A 23,266-nucleotide genomic window follows, 5' to 3' on the forward strand; every position below is an offset into this window, starting at 1 on the left:
AGACCAAGATCACTGAGGGCCACCCTGAAGCTGGCTACATGATACAAATTTCTTCAATTGAAAAATACACTCATCCCCTCCCCAGGCCTCCTAAATGCTCATCTCATTACAACATTAGCTTCTGTTAGGTTGTTAAACACAATGACCTTCAGGTTTCTAGCTCTTTTGTTTATCTGAACAATTGTCTGAGGTTTGACCCTAGAAGTTTAACACAACTCCTGACAAAAGATTTTATAGCTATACTCTTGCCTTCCATCTTTATACCATAGTTTTCTGACAATACCCTGAATTTTATCTTTGCTTGGAAACTTATTTCTTAATTTTAACATTATTTGCCATCTAGAGGTCTGAGAATTTCCAAAACCAGCAAGTCCTGACCCCTTTATGTTTAAGAGTCCTCTGTTTAGCTTCTTTCTCAGCTCATACATTTTGCAGGCATACCTTGGAGATATTGCAGATTAGGTTCCAGACCACTTCAATAAAGCAAATATCACAATAAAGCAAGCCAGATGGATGTTTTGGTATCCCAGTGCATATAAAAAATATGATTACACTATACTGAAGTCTATTAAGTGCGCAATAACTTTTTTTCTAAAAAAGATAATGTACATACCTTTATTAAAAATACTTTATTGTTGGGGCATCTAAGTGGCTCATTTGTTAAGCATCTGCCTTCAGCTCAGGTCATGATCCCAGGGTCCTGGGATCGAGCCCCTCATCAGGTTCCCTGCTCAGCGGGAAGCCTGCTTCTTCCTCTCCCAATCCTCCTGTTTGTGTTCCCTCTCTCACTGTCTCTCTCTCTGTCAAAAAATAAATAAAATCTTAAAAAAAAAACTTTATTGTTAAAAAATATTATTAGCCATCATCTCAGCATTCAGCAAGTCAATCCCTGATCAAAAGTCACCATAACAAATATAATAACGATGAAACAGTTTTAAACATTCTGAGAATTACCAAAATATGACCTAGAGATATGAATTGAGCAAATGCTGCTGGTGCTAATAGACTAGCTTGACATGAGGTTGCCACAGACCTTCAGTTTGTAAAAAATGCAATATCTGCTAAGCATAAGAAAGCAAACTATAATAAAACAAGGCATGCCTGCACTCTAAAGAGTAAGAAGCAGCCAGACAGCATCTTTACGATTCTGCTTGGAAATCTTGTAGGTCACTCAGTTCAATAGATACATTTTCTACTCTCTTAGAAGAGATATCATGTAAGACAGGACTATTAAAAAAATTTTATCTGCTTTAGGTTTCTCTCTCTCTCTTCACACATACGTACACATACAACTGCTGAATCATTTGAAAGTGAGTTGTAGACAATATGACCCTTTGCTCATAAATGCTTCGTTATGCATCTTCTAAAAATAATATCCTGCCACATAATTACAATACCAATATCATACCTAAGAAAACTAACAGTGATTTTATAATACTATGTTGTATCTGTCTTTTAAGTTTATGTTGTTGTTGTTGTTTTTCAGTCAGGATCCAATCCAGGTGAATGCTTTATATTTTGTTCATCTCTTCTTGCCTAAGATAACCCCCCTGTCCCCACCTGTTTGTTTTTTTATTTTGTTTTTATGACATTGACTTTCTGAGAACTCCAGTATTATTGTCTTACAAAACTTCCCCCTATGGATTTGTCTGATTCTTTCCCCATGGTGTCATTTAACATGTTCTGCCATCTCCCACTTCCTGTAACTTAGAAGTTAGGCCTAGACTCTAGAGCTACATTTCCAATGTGGTAGCCACCAGCCACATATAAATATTTGAATTTAAATTACTTTATGAAGATTAACTTAAATTTAAAAATTCAGTTCCTTCATCTCATTGACCTCATTTCAAGTTCCCAATAGCCACATGTAGCTAGTAGTGACTGTATTGGACAGTGCAAATACAGTACATTTCCATCATCATAGAATGTTCTATTGGATAACAGAGCACTAGACAGTTATATATAGAATAAACTTTTTTGGCACGACTACTTTTTTTTAAGTTTTTATTTTAATTCCAGTTACCGTAAGTGTAATATTAGGTTTGCGTGTATAATATAGTGATTCAAAAATTCCATAAATCACCCTGTGCTCATCATGATAAGTGAACTCCTTAATCACCATCACCTGTTAAACTCATCTGCCCTCCCCACTCCCCTGTGGTAGCCATCAGTTTCTTCTCTACGGTTAAGAGTCTGTTTCTTAATTTGTATTTCCCTCTCTTTTCTCCCCTTTGCTCATCTGTTTTGTTTCTTAAATTACACATGAGTGAAATCATATGGGATTTGTCTTTCTCTGACTGACTTATTTCACTAGCATTATACACTCTAGTAGATCCATGTCATTACAATTGGCAAGATTTCACTCTGTTTTATGGCTGAGTAATATTCCATTATATATAGATACAGATATAGATGTAGCTATCTCACATCTTGTTTATCCATTCATAAATTCATGGACAAATGGGCTGCTTTTATATCCTGGCCATTGTAAATAATGCTGCTATAAATAGGGCTGCATGTATCACTTTGAATTAGTGTTTTTGTATTCTTTGGGTAAATACCCAGGGGTGCAATTGCTGGATCACAGGGTAGATCTATTTTTAACATTTTTTTAAATTCAAGTTGGTTAACATATAGTGCATTATTAGTTTCAGAGGTAGAATTTAGTGATTCATCGGTTGCATATAACACCCAGTGCTTATTACATCAAGTGCTTTCCTTAATGACCATCACCCAATTACCCCATCTTGCCACCTGCCTCCCCTCCAGTTTGTTCCCTATAGTTTGCCTCACCCTCTGTTTTTATCTTATTTTATTTTTCCTTCCCTTCCCTGATGCTCATCTGTTTTGTTTATTAAATTCCACATATGAGTGAAATCATATGGTATTTGTCCTTCTCTGATTGACTTATTTTGCTTAACATAATACCCCCTAGTTCTATCCACGTCATTGCAATTGGCAAGATTTCATTCTTTTTGATGGCTAAGTAATATTCCATTGTATAGATACACCATATCTTCTCTATCCATTCATCTGTTGATGGACATCTGGGTTCTTCCCATAGTTTGGTTATTGTGGACATTGCTTCTATAAACATGTGGGTGCGTGTGCCCCTTTGGAGCACTATTTTTGTATCCTTTGAATAAATACCTAGTAGTGTGTGTCATTCAAAGCCCTTGTTCCCTGGTTAGTCTTCTGCTTAGATGATCTGTCCATTGCTGTGAGTGGGGTGTTAAAGTTCCCTACTATTATTGTATTATTATCAATGAGTTCGTTTAATTTTGTTTTAATTGATTTATGTATTTGGCTGCTCCCAAGTTAGGGGCATAAGTATTTACAATTGTTAGATCTTCTTGTTGGTTAGACCCTTTAAGTATGATATAGTGTCCTTCTTCATCTTATTCTAGTCTTTGGTTTAAAATCTAGTTTGTCTGATATAAGGATGGTTACTCCAGCTTTCTTTTGATGTCCATTGGCATGATAAATTGTTCTCCACCCCCCTACTTTCAATCAGGAGGTGTCTTTGGGTCTAAAATGAGTCTTTTGTAGGCACCATATCAATGCGTCTTGTTTTTTTTATCCATTTTCATACCCCATGTCTTTTAATTGGAGCATTTAGTCCATTTACATTCAGAGTAATTATCAAAAGATAGAATTTAGTGCCATTGTATTACCTGTAAAGTTGTTATTTCTGTAGATCATCTCTGTTTCTTTCTGGTCTTTTTTACTTCTGGTCTCTCTCTCCACTCAAAGTGTCTCCTTTAGTATTTCTTGCAGGGCTGGTTTAGTGTTCACGAATTCCTTTAGTTTTTGTTTGTCCTCTAAACTCTATCTCTCCTATTCTGAATGACAGCCTTGCTAGATAAAGTATTCTTGGCTGTATATTTTTCCCACTTAGCACATTGAATATATCATGTTAGTCTTTTCTGGCCTGCCAGGTCTCTGTGGATAGGTCCGATGCAAGCCTTAAGTGTCTATCCTTGTATGTTAACGACCTCTTGTCCCAAGCTGCTTTCGGGATTTTCTTTATCTTTGAAATTTGCAATCTTCACTATTATATATTGAGGGGTTGATCTATTTTTTTTTTTTTTTTGAGGGGGGTTCTCTGTCCTCCTGGACTTGAATGCCTGTTTCCTTCCCCAGATTAGGGAAGTTCTCAGCTACAATTTGTTTAAATAAACATTTTGCCCCTCTCCCACTCCTCATCTTCTGGGACCCCGATAATCCAGATAGTATTTTACTTTATGGAATCCCTGAGTTCTGTAAGTCTCCCTTTGTGACCTATAGCTTTTTCTCTCTTCTTTTTAGCTTCCTTATTTTCCATCATTTTATCTTCTATATCACTGATTTTTTTCTTCTACTTCATTCATCCTTATTTTCATGGTCTCCACTTGGGACTGCATCTTTAATTGTTCATTTCTGCCTGACTAGATTTACTTCTTTTATCTCTACAGTAAAGGATTCTGTAGTGTCTTCTATGCTTTTTTCAAGCCCAGCTAGTATCTTTAAAATCGTTGTTTTAAATTTTAGTTCAGACATCTTACTTATATCCATAGTGATTAAATCCCTGGTTTTGAGTACTACCTCCTGTTCTTTCTTTTGTGGTGAATTTCTCTGTCTTGTCATTTTTCCAGCAAAGAAAGGAAGAAAGAAACAAGAACAACAACAAGAAGAACAAAAACTTCAGGAAGTGTTTCTGGTATAAGCTGTGTACACCTGTTCTGTTGCATTTTGGCTGCTCTTTCTCACTGGTCTGTCCTCTACAGAGTTCCTCCTTGCTTGTATTTGGGGGAGTGTTTGGACCTTTAACTAGGTGTGCTTCGATTTGTTTGCAAGATAAGCCTGTAAAAGAAAGAAAAAAAAAAAGCCTGATCCAAGACAAAAGGAAAAGGAACAAAAATGCAAACAAACAAACAAAAACTACAAGCCTGATTTCAAAGCATAAGAAAGAAAGAATGAAAAAGAGTAAGGAAAGAAAAAAAGAGAAAAAAAATTAGAAGCCTGATCCATAAAACGATAGAAGGAAACAAACCAACCAACAAATGAACAAAAAATTATAAGCCTGAAACAAACAAAAAAAGATGAAGAGAAAAGAAAAAAAAAACGAAAAAAATATATATAAGATAAAACATTGAAAATATGAAATAGAAAAATTTAAAAATTTTAAATTTAAACATTAAGAGAAGAAGAAAAAAAAAAAAGCAAGCCTAGTTCTATTTCCACCAGAAGCTGGTGTATTGGAGCATTCTTTAATCAGGAGACGTGGTAGATGCAGGGGCCTGTGTTGGTCTTCTGAGGGAGAGGCCTGTAGGTTGGCTTACAAGGTTACTTGCCCTTGTAAAGATGTTCCTGCCCAGTGCAGGGTGGCAGGGTTTAGTGTCGGAGACTCCAGCCTCCACTGGACATGCTGTGTTTCTCTTTGCAGTCTGACTGTGCTGGTGAGGTGGGGAGTGGTGAAGGAGGAGGAATATGGTGTCATCCGCCCTTTTGTCCCTGGCAAGGGGAACTCCTGGCCACTGCTGTTCAGGAGGCCCTCTCAGAAAAGCAAACAATCTCCTCTGCCCATGGCTTTTGTCAGTTCCCTGCCCTTAACCTGTCTGTTCCTGGGCCATTGGCAGTCCTAGAGCCATAGATCTCCTGTACTTTATCTCAGGCTGGTCGCTGGGATCAAAACTCCGAGTTTTAAAGGGCCTTGCAAGGTGTGTTCCCACTCTCCACCCCCTACCCCTGGAGGAGAGCCTCACAGCCTGCACTGTCCCATCCTGTCCCCAAAAAGCAGTTGCATAGTGTGCACGAAGAAGCTAGAGTTTATTGTAACGCTCAGTGCAAAGCTGGAACCAGCTTATCGGCAGTCTGCTCCCTACTCAGTACCCTACTCTGTTCTGTCCCAGAAAAGCAGTTGCAGAGGCTTGATTCTATTGTGGCAGACAGTGAAAAGAAGCAGTCAGGTTATCTGCAATCTGCCGCTGTCTCTGCTCAGTTCTGCTGCAGAAAAGCAGTCACTCTTGTGTGCACACAGAGATTTAGGTCTATTGTGGCTCACAGCGAAAGTTGTTAAGAGGTTTTCTGCCCTCTGTGCACATCTCTGACCCTGCTGTTGAACACCACTCAATGGCTCCCAGCTGGCCTTTTGTCCTTGGAGAAGCAAAAAATGCTCTTCCAAATGTACTCTGGGTTGGGGAGCGATCTCCTCCAGCACAACCCAGGGTATCTCCTTGGTGCGGCTTATTGTGCAATCCCTGCCTGCTCCACTCTCTCCCACTTTCACCCTCTCCCTGACTTTGCTCTGCAAAAAGGGTTCCCTCCCCTTTGCAGCCGCATGGCTTTCCTCTCCCCCAATTCACAGCTCTGAACCTTGCATTTGCCATGTCTCTCCCTCCAACTGTGCAGATTGTTTTCATAGTCCTCTATCCTTAATCCTTAATTCCTAGTTGTTCGAGATGTTTGGATGGTGATCTACCTATGTTTGAAGGATGAGGCAAGCTCTGGGTCCCCATACTACTCCACCATCTTAAGTCCGCCCTGCCCCCCTCTTGTTACAGCCTTTGTTGTAAGTCTGTTTTGTCCCATATACGTATTGCTATTCTGGCTTTCTTTTGATATCCACCTGCATGATAGATGTTTCTCCATCCCCTCACTTTCAATCTTCAGATTCCTTTTGGTCGAAAATGAGTCTCTTCTAGGCAGCATATATATGGGTCTTGCTTTTTTTTAATCCAATCTGTCAACCTATGTCTTTTGATTGGAGTGTTTAGTCCACTTACATTCAAAGTAATTATTGACAGATATGTATTTATTGTCATTTTTTAACTTGTTTTGTAGTTCTGAAGATTTTCTCTGATCCCTTTTTGTCTTTCATGGTTTTCTAATTTCTTTATCAATATTTGGATTTCTTTATCTTTATTCTTTGCATGTGTATTAGTGGTTTTTGATTTGTGGTTAGCATTAGGTTTGTATATAACTCCATCTGCATATAGCCATCTACATTAAATTGATGGTCATTTATGTTTGAACCCATTCTTTATCCCTCTCCTCCCCATGTTTTAGGTATATGCTATTATATTTTATATCCTTTTATTTTGTGAAGTCCTTGACTGACTTTTCATAGAAATACTCATTTTTACTGCTTTTGTGTTTCTTACCTCTATGCTGTCACTTTTGGTCTCTCCTTTCCATTCAAAGAGTCCCTTTGAATATTTCTTGCAGGACTGGTTTAATGGTCATGAATTCCTTCAGTTTTTGTTTGTCTGGGAAACTCTCTCTCTCCTTCTAGTCTAAATGATAGCCTTGCTAGATAGAGTATTCTTGGCTTCAGATTTTTCCCATTCAGCACTTTGAATATATCATGCATCTCCCTTCCAGCTTGCAAAGTTTCTGTTTAAAAATATCCTACTTGTGTTATGGGTTTTCCCTTGTTAGTTACTCTCTTCTTTTGTCTCACTGCTTTAAAAATTTTTTATCACTATATTTTGCCAGTTTAATTATAATAAGTCTTGGTGTGGGTCTGCTTTTGTTGATTTTTTTAAAAGATTTTTAATTTACTTATTTGACAGAGAGAGAGAGAGACAGCAAGAGAGGGAACACAAGCAGAGGGAGTGGGAGAGGGAGAAGCAGGCTTCCCGTGGAGCAGGGAGCCCGATGCAGGGCTCGAACCCAGGACCCTGGGATCATGACCTGAGCCAAAGGCAGAGGCTTAACAACTGAGCCACTCAGACACCCCTACTTTTGTTGATTTTGATGGAAATTCTCTGGGCCTCCTGGATCTGGATGTCTGTTTCCTCCGCCGGATTCAGGAAGTTTTCAGCTATTATTTCATCAAATAATTTTTCTGCTCCCTTTTCTTTCTCTTCCTCTGTGACTCCTACAATATGAATATTATTACATTTGATGGAGTCACTGAATTCCTTAAGTCTATTCTCATTTTGCCTAATTCTTTTCTCTCTCTTTTGTTCAGCTTGATTACTTTTATTACTCTGTCTTCTAGTCATTAATTCATTCTTGTTTGTTTCAGTCTTCTCTTTCTTCCATCACGCATGTTTCTGATTTCATTACTGTGTCCTTTATCTCTGCTATGTTATTCTTTATCTCTGTATTAAGGGTCTCACTCATGTCTTCCCCTCTTTTCTCAAGTCCAGTGAGTATCCTTATGATCGTTACTATAAATTCTTTATCAGGCATCTTACTTACATCTGTTTCACTTAGACCTCTGGCTGTGGCCTTGTTCTTTTGTTTAGGATAAATTTCTCTGTCTTTTCATTTTGTTTAAGTCTCTGTGCCTGTTTCTGTGTTTTAGGAAAGTCAGCTACATCTGTTCTTGAGGTTAATGTCCTTATGAAGAAGAGGTCCTGTAGTGACCTGTTATGTAGTGCCCCCTGTTCTCCAGGGCCTGGCACTTCCAGGAGTGTCTCCAGTGTGTGCTGCATGCACTCTGCTGTTGTGTCCTGCTCACTGTATCCTTAGGCCAGTCATCTGCAGAGGCTCTCTGTCTGTTGAGGGCAGTGTTTGGTGACTGGCCTGAATGTGGCATGCTTTACCCAGGTGTGCTCTGCTGTGCTTATGGAATGAGTTTTGTTGCCACTGCCACCAGAACTGAGGTTCTGCAAAACTTGCAAGTGGCGAGACACATTGTGAGCAGTGGTTTGGGTGGTCTTCTGAGGCAGGGGGTCCGCCAGGCTGGGACTAAAGTAGGTGTGACTGGGAGGGGCAGTTCCACAGGAATGTGGGGTAAGCAGGCTTGGTGTAGGCAAGTTAGGTAGTGAGTACCTGTCCTGTGCGGGTTCTGGCAAGTGGCTCTATTTATGTTGATGGGCTGGGGAGGAAAATGGCACCTGCCAGTTCCTTTGTTCCCAGAGGGATCTCTACATGAATGCTGTCTCTCTGGGACATGCTCTGAGATGAGCAAATAACCTCCCCACTACGTCCCAGGTACTCTTCAGATGACTGTTTTGACGCTGTGTGTTCCCAGGCTGTTTGCCTGCCTTTTCTCCAAGAGCAGTTCCAATGCCTCTGACCTCTCCCAGAGCTAAGCATGCTGACCTTTAAAACTCTAGGCTTTCAGCCCTGCTCGTTGCAAGAACTCATGAAATTTGGCCCCTCTCAGTTTCCAAGCCAATTGCTGTGGGGTTTCATTTTCCCTATGAGCTCCCCTGTGTGCTAGTCTGTCTCTTGCATTTCTCCATGACCACAGCTCCTTCCCCACTGCAGCAGCCATGATCTATTTCTCTCCCAAACCATGTCTTCACATTTCCTACCTACTTCCATGTGGGCTCTTCTCTACCGTTAGTTGTGGAGTTTTTCCTGCCAGTCTTCAGGCCAATTTGGGGGATATTAAGGATGATTTAATAGTTATCTAGTTGTATTCATGGGACAAGAGCTTAGGGTCCTCCTGTTGAGCTGCCATCTTCTTTGATCCCATGATGACTTCTTAGCTGGTATTTGGTACTTCATATTGTACCACAGGAGGAGGCCTGGCTGGGAGTTCTAGCGTGCCCCAAGTGACTTATGAATTGTGTACATGTGACTAGAAATATCACACTCTTCCCTACTCTAGACATCCTTTTCTGGTCGTGTCAGCCTGGATCCTACATCCTGTGACGGAAAAGATTTGTAAGGAAAATAAAACAGAATAAAAAATTTTAGATCTGAAAGGGAATTTTGATACCATTTTTATAAACATCTGAAGAAACTGAGGCCCATAGAGGCTCAAGACTTATCCTAGGTCACTGATGCTAGTTTGAAGCAAAGAAATGACCTTCAACAAATATCTTCTTACTCCTGGCCAGACTCATACATCAGAGTTGAAAATATCTTGTGGCAACTGAGGTCAGTTGGTACTGCTAACCCTACAACTAATAATCATAAAATACCTTTTATTGACTACTTAAGTGTTAGGCACTTAGTATTTAGTCTTTTTAAAAAAATTACTTTCCACAATTCTCACAACCACCCAAGAGGTACACTATGAACAGAAAATCTGATTAACAGGAATTTATTTTTTCAGGTAATAAGAAATGGCTCACTGGTTCAGCAATTCAACAATGTGAAAGCAGGTACCTCTGTGATTTTCTTGGTAATTATCTTTCCATCTTGGTCATAGGATAGCTGCTGCCGCTTTAGATATCACATCCATTGATGAGGTAGAGAGTCCTAGGGACCTCCGTTTTCTTAAGTGGGAAAGCAGAATGAACTGGCATGTGGTAGTGCCAGCAACTTCGGTCTCATTCATTAGAAAAGTTCAATCTCTCCCAGAAGTCCCAGAGTAGACTTCCATAGTATCTTTCATTGGCCAAAACTGTCATGATCACCCATATGAATATGATGGGAAAATGACAATGATGTGCAGCCCTTCCAGCTTCTGTAAAACAGACAGGCAAGGGAATGGTGGTAATGGAGGTGTTCCTTTCCTCATGGTTCAGATAAGGAAGCTGATGCTCAGAGTGGCAAAATACCTCACTCAAGGTTACCAAGTGAGTAAGTGGCAGAAATGTTTTGATTCCAAAGCTCATAATGAGTAAGGCATGCTCACTGAAGAACAGTGATGAAAACTGATGTTGCCTGAGTCTCAGGTGATTTGAACACTTAAGAAGAGGTAGGATCTGTGTATTCTCAAAGAACAGAAGAGACACTGCTCCCAGACAGTGATGTTGCCACTTGGATAATGAACTGAAGAAGGCCATTCAGGAGAAGAGATGCCTGCTGGTGTCCACAGGTATCTACGTGGATACCTTAAAAGACTTCTATTTATTCCACCCTTAATATATATTTAATGCTATATTTCATGTATCTATACATTTAATGCTATATATATCCAGTGCTATATTTTACATATATTTCATAAATACATATTTAATGCTATATTTCATATTCTTCCTAACCGTCTCTTTTTTTTTTTAAGATTTTATTTAGTTATTTGTCAGTGAGAGAGAGAGAGTAAGCACAAGCAGAGGGAGTGGCAGGCAGAGGGAGAAGCAGGCTCCCCACATAGCAAGAAGCCCGATGTGGGACTCGATCGCAGGACCCTGGGATCATGACCTGAGTCAAAGGCAGCCACTTAACTGACTGAGCCACCCAGGCACCGCTAACCTTCTCTTTTCTATGCGAGCTTAATCTTGCCACTCTTGGTTTTGGCAACCACACACACTTCAAGAAGTTATTTTCCACAGTTGGTGAGGGATACACATAATAAAATAATGCAAACTTGAATAAAAAAATGGGGCTTCTTCTTCCCCGTTCAAATTGGTAATTTTATATGGACTAGCAATCATATACAGTGTTGGCAAAGGCTGGTGGAATAAATCAGTATAATCTTTCTAAAGGTAATATGTATCAAAAGCCCTAAAAAATCTACATATGCTTTGACCCAGCAATTTAAGGAAATAAATGTGGATGCACATAAAAAATAGTAACAAGCATACACAGTACAGTATTATTCACAATAGAGAAAAATGAGCAACAACTTGTGCGAAAAAGCAAGTTGGAGAACTATATTATTACCATAAATTTAAAAAGGAAGCAAAAGACATATATGGTAAAATTATAAAGAAAAGTAAGGGGATTTTAACACAAAATTCAGGGTAATGGTAGGGGGTGCAATGAGGTAGAGAGTCCTAGGGACCTCCGTTTTCTTAAGTGGGAAGGCAATGTGGTGTGTTCATGTTATTATTGCATTTGGTCTGCGTCATCCAATTATGCTAACAAACTATGAGCCATCACAATGAAGACTGATTTTCACTGGAGCCCCTTTCCTGGCAGCTTGTAGATCTCAGCCCCACGGCCATCCAGGGACCCCGATGCTGCCAGTTTCCACAGCGTGAGACTCTGAATCCAGGCTTCAGAATGGGGAGGGAGAGCCTGTAGGCCTGGGTTACCAGCATCCTCACTCCACAACTAGCATAGCCCCCTGCCTGGCTGCCAGGGCCTGGGAGAGGTGGGCACAGCTGAAGACGGATCCGCTCTTCTAAGTATCTAGCCAGCATCTACCACAACATCTTATGCTAAGTTACACTCATTCTTTTGAATGTGGAGAATATTTTCTTATTTAAAAATGAAAAACAGAGGAGGAATTAAGATGGCAGAGAAGTAAGGGGACCTGAAGCTTGTCTCATTCATCGACTATAGCTAGATAGTATTAATTAAACCATTCTGAACACCTAAGAAATCAATTGGAGGTCTGAGAGAACAAAAAGTGCAAGTCTACAAGTAGAAACACCTCCTACATTTCGGAAGGTAGGAGGTGTGGAGAGTTGATGTGGGGGAGATGTAGCTGTGGGTATGGCAGCAGAGAGGGAGCTCTGCTTAAGGAGGCTACCATGGCTACCACAAAATATTATAAGCAGCAGAGCACAGAATCTGAACTTTCAGAAGTCTGCTACCCTTGGGTGATGTGCCTGGCTTAAAGGTGCTCAGGTGGAGAAGCTGGGCAGAATCCCAGGAATCAAGTGTGGTCTGAGAATCCCCTGGGTCACAAGAAGAATGGATGGTGCCAACCTGCTGCACTGTTTCCAGGCATAGGAGTGGGAAGCCAGCTGAGAACAGCAGGTCTTGGTGCCAGCTTTCTGCTGTTTTGCCATAAACTGCAAACTGCTGTGTGGTTGTGTAACTGCTTTCCTGGGACCAGCTGGCAACCAGCAAAAGCTTGGCAAGACCCTCCCCCAGAGGAACAGTACGGGTCTTCACCACGGGGAGTCCCTAAAATTTGGAGTTTCGAAACTCAGTCATGTTCCTGGAATAAAAAAGCTTAGACACAGGCAGGATGAACACAGGGTTCAGACGGAAACCAGGAACACAAGAGGGGTGATTGATTGCTCTTCTGTGAGGTCTCACTGAAGAGTGGGGGTGCAAACTTTCAACTCCTGGGCTGGAGACCAGGACTCCACCATATTAATCCCACCCATCAGCACTGAAAGCTTTCCGGGAACAAAACAGCACCACCTAGTGGACGCCAGAGCTGCTTAAACCAAGCCCCATCCCCCTGTGCCCTGGAGGTGGATTTCCACTGAAACAAGTCAGCCTGAGGATCAGCACAGCAGGCTCCTACCTCAGAAGATTAGCACAAACAACTGCATGACACAAAGTCTTCTGGTCATAGAGTGCTGCAAAGCTTCAGCTCTAGGGGAAATGGGACCTAGTTTCCTTTTTACTTTTATTCTTTATTTTTTTATTATTTTTTTCAATTCCCTTTTTAAACCTTTTATTATTAATTTATAAATAAAATTTATACATTTTTATTTATATATTTTAACATTTTTTGTTTCTTTTTAGTTTTTTTTTTCCTTTTTTTCTTTTGGGATCTAGATTCGTTTAACAAGCAGACCAAAACACACCCAGGTTCTAGGTTTTGTGTTGTTGTTTTCTTTGTTTTTTGCTTTTTTCTTTCTTTTCTTTTCTGGACAAAATGACGGGAAAGAGAAATTCATCTCAAAAGAAGAACAGGAAGTAGAACTCATGGCCAGGGATTTAATCAATACAGATATAAGAAAGATGTCTGAACAAAATTTAAAACAGTGATTATAAGAATACTATCTGGGCTTGAAAAAAGCATAAAAGACACTAGAGAATCCTTTACTGCATACATAAAAGAACTAAAATCTAGTCAGGCTAAAATTAAAAATGCAAATGCTATAACCAAGATGAAATCCCAAATAGAAGTCATAAAAATGAGGATGGATGGATCAGAGGAGCAAATTAGTGATATAGAAGATAAAATTATGAAAAAAAAAATGAAGCTGAGAAAAAGAGGAAAGGAAAGGTAATGGACCATGAATGTAGATTTAGGGAACTCAGCAACTTATTAAAACCTAATAATATTTATATCATAGGAGTCCTAGAAGAAGAAGAGAGAGATAAAGGGGCAGAAGGTTTATTCAAACAAATTATAGCTGAAAACTTCCCTAATCTGGGGAAGGACACAGACATCAAAATCCAAGAAGCACAGAGAACTCCCATGAAATTCAACAAAAGCCGACTATCGCCAAGGCATATCACAGTCAAATTCACAAAATACGGATAAGAATATTGTAGCAGCAAGGGAAAAAAAGTCCTTAACCTACAAGGGAAGACAGATCAGGTTTGCAGCAGATCTGTGCACAGAAATGTGGCAGGCCAGAAGAAAGTGGAAGGAAATATTCAACCTGCTGAATGGGAAAAATATGCAGCCAATAATTCTTTATGCAGCAAAGCTGTCATTCAGAATAGGAGAGATAAAGAGTTTCCCAGACAGGGGTGCTTGGGTGGCTCAGTCAGTTGAGCATCTGACTCTTAATTTCTACTCAGGTCATGGTCTCAGGGTCATGGGATCAAGCCCTGTCTCAGGCCCCACATTCAGCAGGGAGTCTGCTTGAAATTCTCTCTACCTCTCCCTTTGCCCCTGTCCCCTGCTCTCTGTCTCTCTCTCTCTAAAATAAATAAATCTTTAAAAAAAAAAAAAGTTTCCCAGACAAAAACTAAAGGAATTTTGATCACTAAACCAATGCTGCAAGAAATTTTAAGAGGGACTTTTTGGAGAAAAAAAGACCAAAATCAGCAAAGACTAGAAAGGACCAGAGAACATCACCAGATACACCAACTTTACAGGTAACACAATGGCACTAGATTCATATCTTTCAATAATCACTCTGAATGTAAATAGACTAAATGTGCCAATCAAAAGATATAGGGTATCAGAATGGATAGAAACCAAGATCCATCTATATGCTGCCTACAAGAAACTCACTTTAGACCTAAAGACACCTGCAGATTTAAAGTGAGAATTGGAGAACCATCTATCATGCTAATGGACAGCAAAAGAAAGCCAGAGTAGCCATACTTATATCAGATAAACTAGATTTTAAAACAAAGACTGTAACAAGAGATGATGATGGACATTATGTCATAATGAAGGGGTCTATCCATCAGGAAGATCTAGCAATTGTAAATATTTACGCCCCCAACTTAGGAGCACCCAAATACATAAATCAATTACTATTAAACATAAAGAAACTCACTGATAATAATACAATAATAGTAGGGGACTTTTACACTCCATTCACAGAAATGGACAGATCATCTAAGCAGAAGAACAACAAGGAAACATGGCTTTGAATGACACTCTGGACTGGAAGGACTTAACAGATATATTCAGAATATTTCATCTGAAAGTAACAGAATACACATTGTTTTCCAGTGCACATGGAATATTTTCCAGAATAGATCACATACTGGGTCACAAATCAACCTTCAACAATACAAAAAATCAGGATCATGCCATGCATATTTTCAGACCACAATGCTATGAAACTGGAAGTCAACCACAAGAAAAAAATTGGGAAGACCTCAAATACATGGAGGTTAAAGAACATCCTACTCAGGAATGAATGGCTTACCCAGAAAATTAAAAAAGAAATAAAAAAAATACATGGAAGCAAATGAAAATGAAAAAAATGGCAGTCCGAGAATTTTGATATATACTAAAGGCAGTTCTAAGAGGGAAGTATATTGCAATACAGGCCTACCTCAAGAAGCAAGAGAAGTCTCAAATACACAAACTAACCTTACACCTAAAGGAGCTAGAAAACAACAGCAAATAAAGCCTAAAGCCAGCAGACGAAGGGAAATAATAAAGATTAGCACAGAAATAAATGATATAGAAACAACAAAAATCAGTAGAACAATTTAATAAAACTAAGAGCTTGTTTTTGGGGAGAATTAATAAAATTAATAAACCCCTAGCCAGACTTATCAGAAAGAAAAGAGAAAGGACCCAAATACATAAAATCATGAATGAAAGAGGAGAGATCATAATCAACAACATAGAAATACAAATATAAGAGGATACTATGAAAAATTATATGCCAACAAACTGGGCAACCTAGAAGAAATGGACAAAGTCCTAGAAATCTATAAACTACCAAAACTGAAACAGGAAGAAATAGAAAGATAGACTAATAGTAGACTAATAACTAGCAAAAAATTGAATCAGTCATCAAAAATCTCCCAACCCACACAAAAGTCCTCAGCCAGATGGATTCCCAGGGGAATTCTACCAGACATTTAAACAAGAGTTAATACCTATTCTTCTGAAACGGTTCCCAAAATAGAGATGGAAAGTCTGAAACTCATTCTACAAAACCAGTACTACCTTGGTCCCAAAACCAAAGACTCCACAAAAAAAGAATTACAGACCAATATCCCTGATGAACATGGATGCAAAAATTCTCAATAAAATACTAGCAAATCAACTTCAACAGTATATTAAAAGAATTATTCACCATGATCAAGTGGGATTTATTCCTGGTTGTGGCGGTAGTTCAATATTCACAGATCAATCAATGTGATATACCGCATTAATACAAGAAAGGATAAAAACCATAGGATCCTCTCAGTAGATGCAGAAAAAGCATTTGACAAAATACAGTATCCTTTCTTGATAAAAACCCTCAGCAAAGTAGGGATAGATGGAACATACCACAACATCATAAAAGCCATATATGAAAGACCCACAGCTAATATCATCCTCCATGGGGAGAAAACTGAGAGCCTTTCCCCTAAGGTCAGGAACAAGACAGGGATGTCCACTCTCACCATTAGTATTTAACATAGTACCAGCAGTCTTAGCCTCAACAATCAGAAAACAAAAAGAAATAAAAGGCATCCAAATTGGCAAGGAAGAAATCAAACTTTCACTATTTGCAGATGACTTAATGGACTATGTAGAAAGATTCCACCAAAAAATTGCTAGAACTAATATATGAATTCATCAAAGTTGATGGATATAAAATCAATGTGCAGAAATCTGTTGCATTTTTATACACCAATAACAAAGCAGCAGGAAAAGAAATCAAGGAATCAATCCCATGTTCAATTGCACCAAAAACAATAAGATATGTAGAAATAAACCTAACTGAAGAGGTAAAAGATCTGTACCCTGAAAACTATAGATCACGTATGAAAGAAATTGAAAAGGACACAAAGAAATAGAAAAGCATTCCATGTTCATGGATTGGAAGAATAAACATCATTAAAATGTCTGTGCTACCCAAAGCAACCTACACACTTAATGCAATCCCTATTAAAATACCACCAGCATTCTACACAGAGCTAGAATAAACAATCTTAAAATTTGTACGGCCCACAAAAGACCCCAAATAGACAAAGCAGTTCTGAAAAATAAAAACAAAACTGGAGGCATTACAATTCCAGATTTCAGGCTATATGACAAAGCTGTAGTCATCAAGACAGTATGGTATTGGCAAAAAACAGACACATTGATCAATGGAACAGAATAGAAAACCTAGAAATGGACCCCAAACTATATGGTCAACTAATCTTTGACAAAGCAGTAAAGAATATCCAATGGAAAAAAGACAGTGTCGTCAGCAGATGGTGTTGGGAACACTGGACAGCAACATGCAGAAGAATGAAACTCCCTTACACCATAAACAAAAATAAACTCAAAATGGATGAAAGACCTAAATGTGAGACAGGAATCCATCAAAATCCTAGAGGAGAACACAGGCAGAGACCTCTTTGATCTTAGCCACAGCAACTTCTTACTAGACATATCTCCTGAGGCAAAGGAAACAAAAGCAAAAATGAACTATTGGGACCTCATGAAGAAAAAACCTTCTGCACAGTGAAGGAAACAATGAACAAAACTAAAAGGCAGCCAACAGAATGGAAGAAGATATTTGCAAATGACTTATCTGATAAAGGGTTAGTATCCAAAATATATAAAGAACTTAACAAACTCAACACCCAGAAACAAATAATCCAGTCAAAAATGGGCAGAAGACATGAATAGACATTTTTCCAAAGAAGACATGCAGATGGCTAACAGACATATGAAAAGATGCTCAACATCACTCATCATCAGTGAAATACAAATCAAAACCATGATGAGATACCACCTCATACCTATCCGAATGGCTAAAATGAACAACCTAAGAAATAACAGGTGTTGGCGAGGATGCGGAGAAAAGGGAATCCCCTTGCCCTGTTGGTGGGAATGCAAACTGGTGCAGCCACTCTGGAGAACAGTTTGGAGATTGCTCAAAAAGTTAAAAAATAGAACTACCCCGGATCTAGCAATTGTACTACAAGGTATTTACCTAAAGGATACAAAAATATAGATTTGAAGGGGTATATACATCCCGATGTTTATAGCAGCATTATCAACAATAGCCAAACTATGGAGAGAACCCAAATGTCCATCAACTGATGAATGGATAAAGATATGGCATGCCTATATATATTCCATTTTATATATATATATTATATATATATAATCCATTACATATATATATAATTGCATTTTATATATATAATGGAATATTACTCAGCCATCAAAAAATGGCATCTTGTCATTTGCAGCAATGTGGATGGAACTAGAGTATATTATGCTAAGTGAAATAAGTCAGAGAAAGACAAATACCACATGATTTCACTCATACATGGAATTTAAGAACATATGGGAAGGGGGAAAAGAAAAAAAGGAGAGAGAGAAACAAACCATGAGAGACTCTTAATGGTAGAGAATAAATTGAGGGTTGATAGAGGGAGTTGAGTGGGGGATGGGCTAGATGGATGATGGGCATCAAAGAGGGCACTTGTGATGATGAGCACTGGGTGTTGTATCTAAGTGAAGAATCACTGAATTCTACTCGAGATACCAATATTGTACTGTAGGTTCATTAACTAAAATTTAAATTTAAAAAAATGAACAAAATGGAACAAAACCCTGAAAATTAGATTATAGAGAATGGAGCATAAGTACACTGTGTAGCAGCCATATGGTAGGCTACTATTTAATCTTTACAGGGAAGAGGTAGGGAAATGTTTTAATGCCATGAAAAAAAATGTTGGAGTAAAACAGGGTACAAAATATTCCTATTTTATTCCCGTGTGTGTCCTTAAAGCAAGAGAGCTAGAAAGCCTGGAGAGGTACCCAACTGTTACCTTAGGACAGTTGCCAGTGATGTTCCTTTTCCTTAGTGCTTCGTGTTCAGTCTACATTACATTTTCTGTAGTGAGCACATATTACTTTCATAATTAGATTAAAAAAATAAATCCTTGGGTTTGGTTTCTTTTGAATGAAGAATATTAGCAGGGATCTTGTCAAGATGCATGAAGCAGGATCCCCTGCGGGTGCCCCCTTGGGCCCTTCCCTGCCCCCACCCCTACTTCTACCCCCGCCCCTGCACCCTTGCAGTGGCCCCAGGAGGCGTGGGCCCTGAGCTCAACTGGTTGGGGCCGGCCTGCCCAACCCCCCACCCCCGCTCCCCTTGTGCCTCCCCCTCTCCAAGTAGTGCCGGCGGGACCGCAAGTGGTCTGTTTAGTCCTCACCCCACCCGTGTGCCTCCGTAGCCCTATTTTCCAGAGGGCGAAACGGAGACATCTGGAGCTCCCGGGACCCCAGTGGTGGGGTGACACGCTGGAGTCGCTGTACCCACGGACTGGCCCCACCTCCCACCCCGCGGTCACATTGTGGCTCTGCCTGGGCCCTGATCTCTCTAGGACAGGGTGCACACCAAGAACATCTGTCCCATTGTGTCCTGTCTCCTAGAGTGGAAAGCCGGTGCCTTTGCCCCTGCCCCTGTCCCTGCCCCTGTCCGAGGGCGATGAGGCCAGGCCTTCTGAGGAAGGATGACTTGAGCAAGAGCAGAAGGCAGGAAAATGGAGATGATCTCCAAGGTCAGCACGGCCAGCGTGTCCTTTGCAGGTTCTGGGGCTAACACAGCGGGCAGTGGCCTGGGCTAGAAGGGGATAAAGAGAGCCAGAGAGCTGTAAGCTGGACGTGCCTTCCCCAGGACTTCCCAGAACTGAGATATCCCTTCAGGGCACTAGACCAACAGACTATCCCTGCTAGGCCTCCAAGTCTCTGTGAGGGCTAGGGGTCACCTAGAAGGGTCCCTGGTTTTGCCTCTTCCCTGGGGAGCACAGAGAAGGGGGTGGAGAGACCACAGTTCTTAGGTAATTGCTCACACAGAGGGCTTTTCCACACAGGGCCTGTCCTGGCAGGTAGTAGCAAAGGACAGCATGGGGGACAGCCAGCCTGGACCCAGGAGACCGGAGCCCTCACCACCCGTCAGACTCTGTTGATCCTGTCCCCCTCTTACTTAGTCCCCCTCTGCACCATCCCCCCTTCTGTACCTATATTCTAGGGCTTAGTCATAGAGGTCAGATGCAAGAGGTCCCGGACAACTTTTAGGTCAACTTGTCCAAGGAAACACTTGTCCAAGGGTACTCAAGTGGCCAGCAGATTTTTAGGGAGGAGCACTCTTGACTGGAGGGCATGATTTCTGCAATTTTATCTTAGATCTCTTTGTGCGTCCACACTGTCACACTGGGAAGTTCTTCCAGACAATGACAAGCTTGAAGTGATGGAACTATGATTGCCTTGTCCTCCCTTCAGTTGCTGATAACAACCTGCTCCTTCCAGAGACATCCGAGTTTCCTTGGGGAACTTGGTGAGAACCAAAGGAGTGACGGACTTGTGTCTGGACACACATTTGGGGCAGGAGACCTCAGGGCTTGTCCTGGCATCATCTACCAGACCAGGAACACATGATTTTAGAAGCACTTTGGGGTCCCACTAAAGCTGTCTCTTGGGTATTCCTTAGCAGCACCTTGATGCTGTTTTAGGACGGACCATCCAGCACCTTTGGACATTGGAATGAAACAGTGAGCTAGAATGGAGGGCAACAACCCTCATGCGCAGCCTACAGAGTGCCAAGAAGAAATTCAACCTTTCGCCTCCCAAGACTGACTTGTAACTGTTGTTACAGGGATCTGCAATATCAGATACCTAGAGAATTGTGTTGGTTCACTACAGGTTGCAAACTAGGTCACAGGAGGTTGGATTTTACCTTCAACCTTTTCATAATTAACCTAATTTTTAACCTTACTGGATTATGCTGTAAGTAACCAGCAAGAACCTAAGAGCTGAACATTTTCTTATGCACTCTTGCCCCACACTGTCCAAGAAAGTAGCCACTAGGGCTGTGGAGTTACCGCACACTGGAGATTGTGCGAGTGAGCATAAAATTCATCCTGGATTTTGGTGACAGTGTGGAATAAAAAAAAAAAGTTAGCATTTCTTTTTAATAAATTTCCTATTGTTATATGTTGAAATGATGAAAATAAATTTCACTTTTTTTCTTTTTTAACGAAAAGCTGTTGAAAATTTAATATATTTGGCTCACAGTATGTTTTTGATGGATGATGCTGGTCTAGAATATCTATCTAAAAGTATTTCTCCCTGTAAACTTTAAAGCAAAATGCAAAATTCCTTTCTTCCACAAAACATGAAGAATTGTTTGTAAGTGTCCAGGCACTTTTCAAAGGTACGTGCTTGATATCATTCTCCTGCTTCTGTATAATGAGTACCAGGTCTGTGGCAAATGATTTCAGCATCTCGGGACTGTTTGTGATTTCCAGAGTCCAGAGAGAGAGACAAACGCAGCTCACTCCAGCATTCCTGTTACTGTTGAAAAGAGATGGCATGATGCTCCTCCTCCCTCAACACACTCTTGGGACCAGCACAAGAACTCCCTTCTTCAAGAATGGTAGCAGGGAGGGAAGTGTGTTAATAATCATCCCTGCACCCCCATAGCATTTTAGGAGGGCTTTGTGCCCAGGAATGAAGCAGGATCCTTCCTGGACAGTGCAAGACAGCCAACCCAAAACAGGAACATTACAATAAAAAGTTGTGGGGGGATGGGAGACAGCAAAAGAAATACCCAAAGTAATATAAACATACAAAAATATTGCTTATAATTGATGGCTTATTCTGTGGTGCTCACCAATCTCATCTTAAATAAATGGTGAGGGAAAAAACACCCATTGCTGAGCAGTAGCTAGATAACAAGTAGATAACCACTTATTATCTACCTTTATGTGATCAGGGTCTGAAAGATGGGAACTACACGGAGGATGTATTCAAGGATCTTCTTCCCTACACCCCGGGTCTCATCTGCAGACAGATGGGCAAAGGATTAGGTGAGAGTTCATTTTCTCTCCCACTGTGCTTCAATTTCTCTTGCTCAAGAAACTGTGGAATGAGGGAGAACAGAGGATTTTAACTATTTGTTGACTCTCCACAATGTGCCGGGTACAAGCCTGGTGTAAAGTTGAGGAAACAGACTTGAGATCATTCGAGTGATTGAAACTTAAGTCATTTGTCTGAAGACACACGGCTAACAAAGAGTAGACTCAGGACTGGAGCAAGGCTGTCCATCTTCAGAGCCCAGAGTCTCGCCATGATACCACAATGGGTAGTTATGCCCCTGTGGCTTGTCCTCACGTCTACTTTGGGCTGTCATCTTTGGCATTCAGAGTGTTAGCAGTTGAGAACTCAAACTATTAGGGATCATTTCGGCTGAGAGATGGTTGGCCAGTTGGGTGGAAAGGCTGGTGTAGTGCAAGTCAGGAGAAAGCTCGGCTGAGCTTCTTTCCTCTGGTGCCAGAGAAAACCTCCACATCTGTGGTGCTGGTGACTGGGTCATGATTTCTCACAGGTCCTTGGGTTTCCACTTTGCAGGGCTCTCTCTACAATGCTGCATCCAGGGGCTGTGGGAAAGGGACAGCAGCCCAGCTCATGAATGTTTTAATTGACTGACACATTAGAAAATACTTGTTTTAATCGACTGATACATTAGAAGATGCTTAACTCACTTTTTAAAAATTAAATAATGATACCACTTAGCCCACCCCCCGACACCTTACAGTGCAGAGCGTCCCCTCTGTGAGAAAGCAGGCTGCGGGGCTGTTAGTTCCCGCAGTTGGCTGTCCCCCTTACCTGGGGGCCAGGGGCAGAGAACACGGCACACCCACAGGTCAACGTTACCCTGGCATAGGCCCCTTGCCCATGGCTGCCCTCTGCACCTGCTGGCCTCCCTGTGGAGTTTTTGTAAAGCTCTCACCTCCCCGGCCACCTTCTCTGAACATTGCCGCTTCAGTCTTCTCTATCAATCAACCCTACCTGCCATCTTCTATTTCAGAATTACTCAGAATTTCTCTCCTTGTACCTTTTTTTTGCCTTGAGAGCCATTATAGATTTCTTAAAGTTCAGTGAAATTTGGGAGGAACAGATAAAAGTGAGCACTCAGTCACTGTTTGCCATCTCAAGTCATGACCTTTGACTTGTAAGTCAGGCTGCTTCCAATTTGCTGGGGCAAGTCGATAACCTGGTGGGGTGTCCTGTAAATTAGGTAAGGTGTGTAAATTAGCCCTGCCTTCACCAGAGGGAGCTGCTTAACCTCCTCTGGCTTATTTCCTGTCCTGTTTTAAAATC

This window comes from Halichoerus grypus, chromosome 12 (assembly GCF_964656455.1).
Source record: "Halichoerus grypus chromosome 12, mHalGry1.hap1.1, whole genome shotgun sequence".
NCBI lineage: Eukaryota > Metazoa > Chordata > Mammalia > Carnivora > Phocidae > Halichoerus > Halichoerus grypus.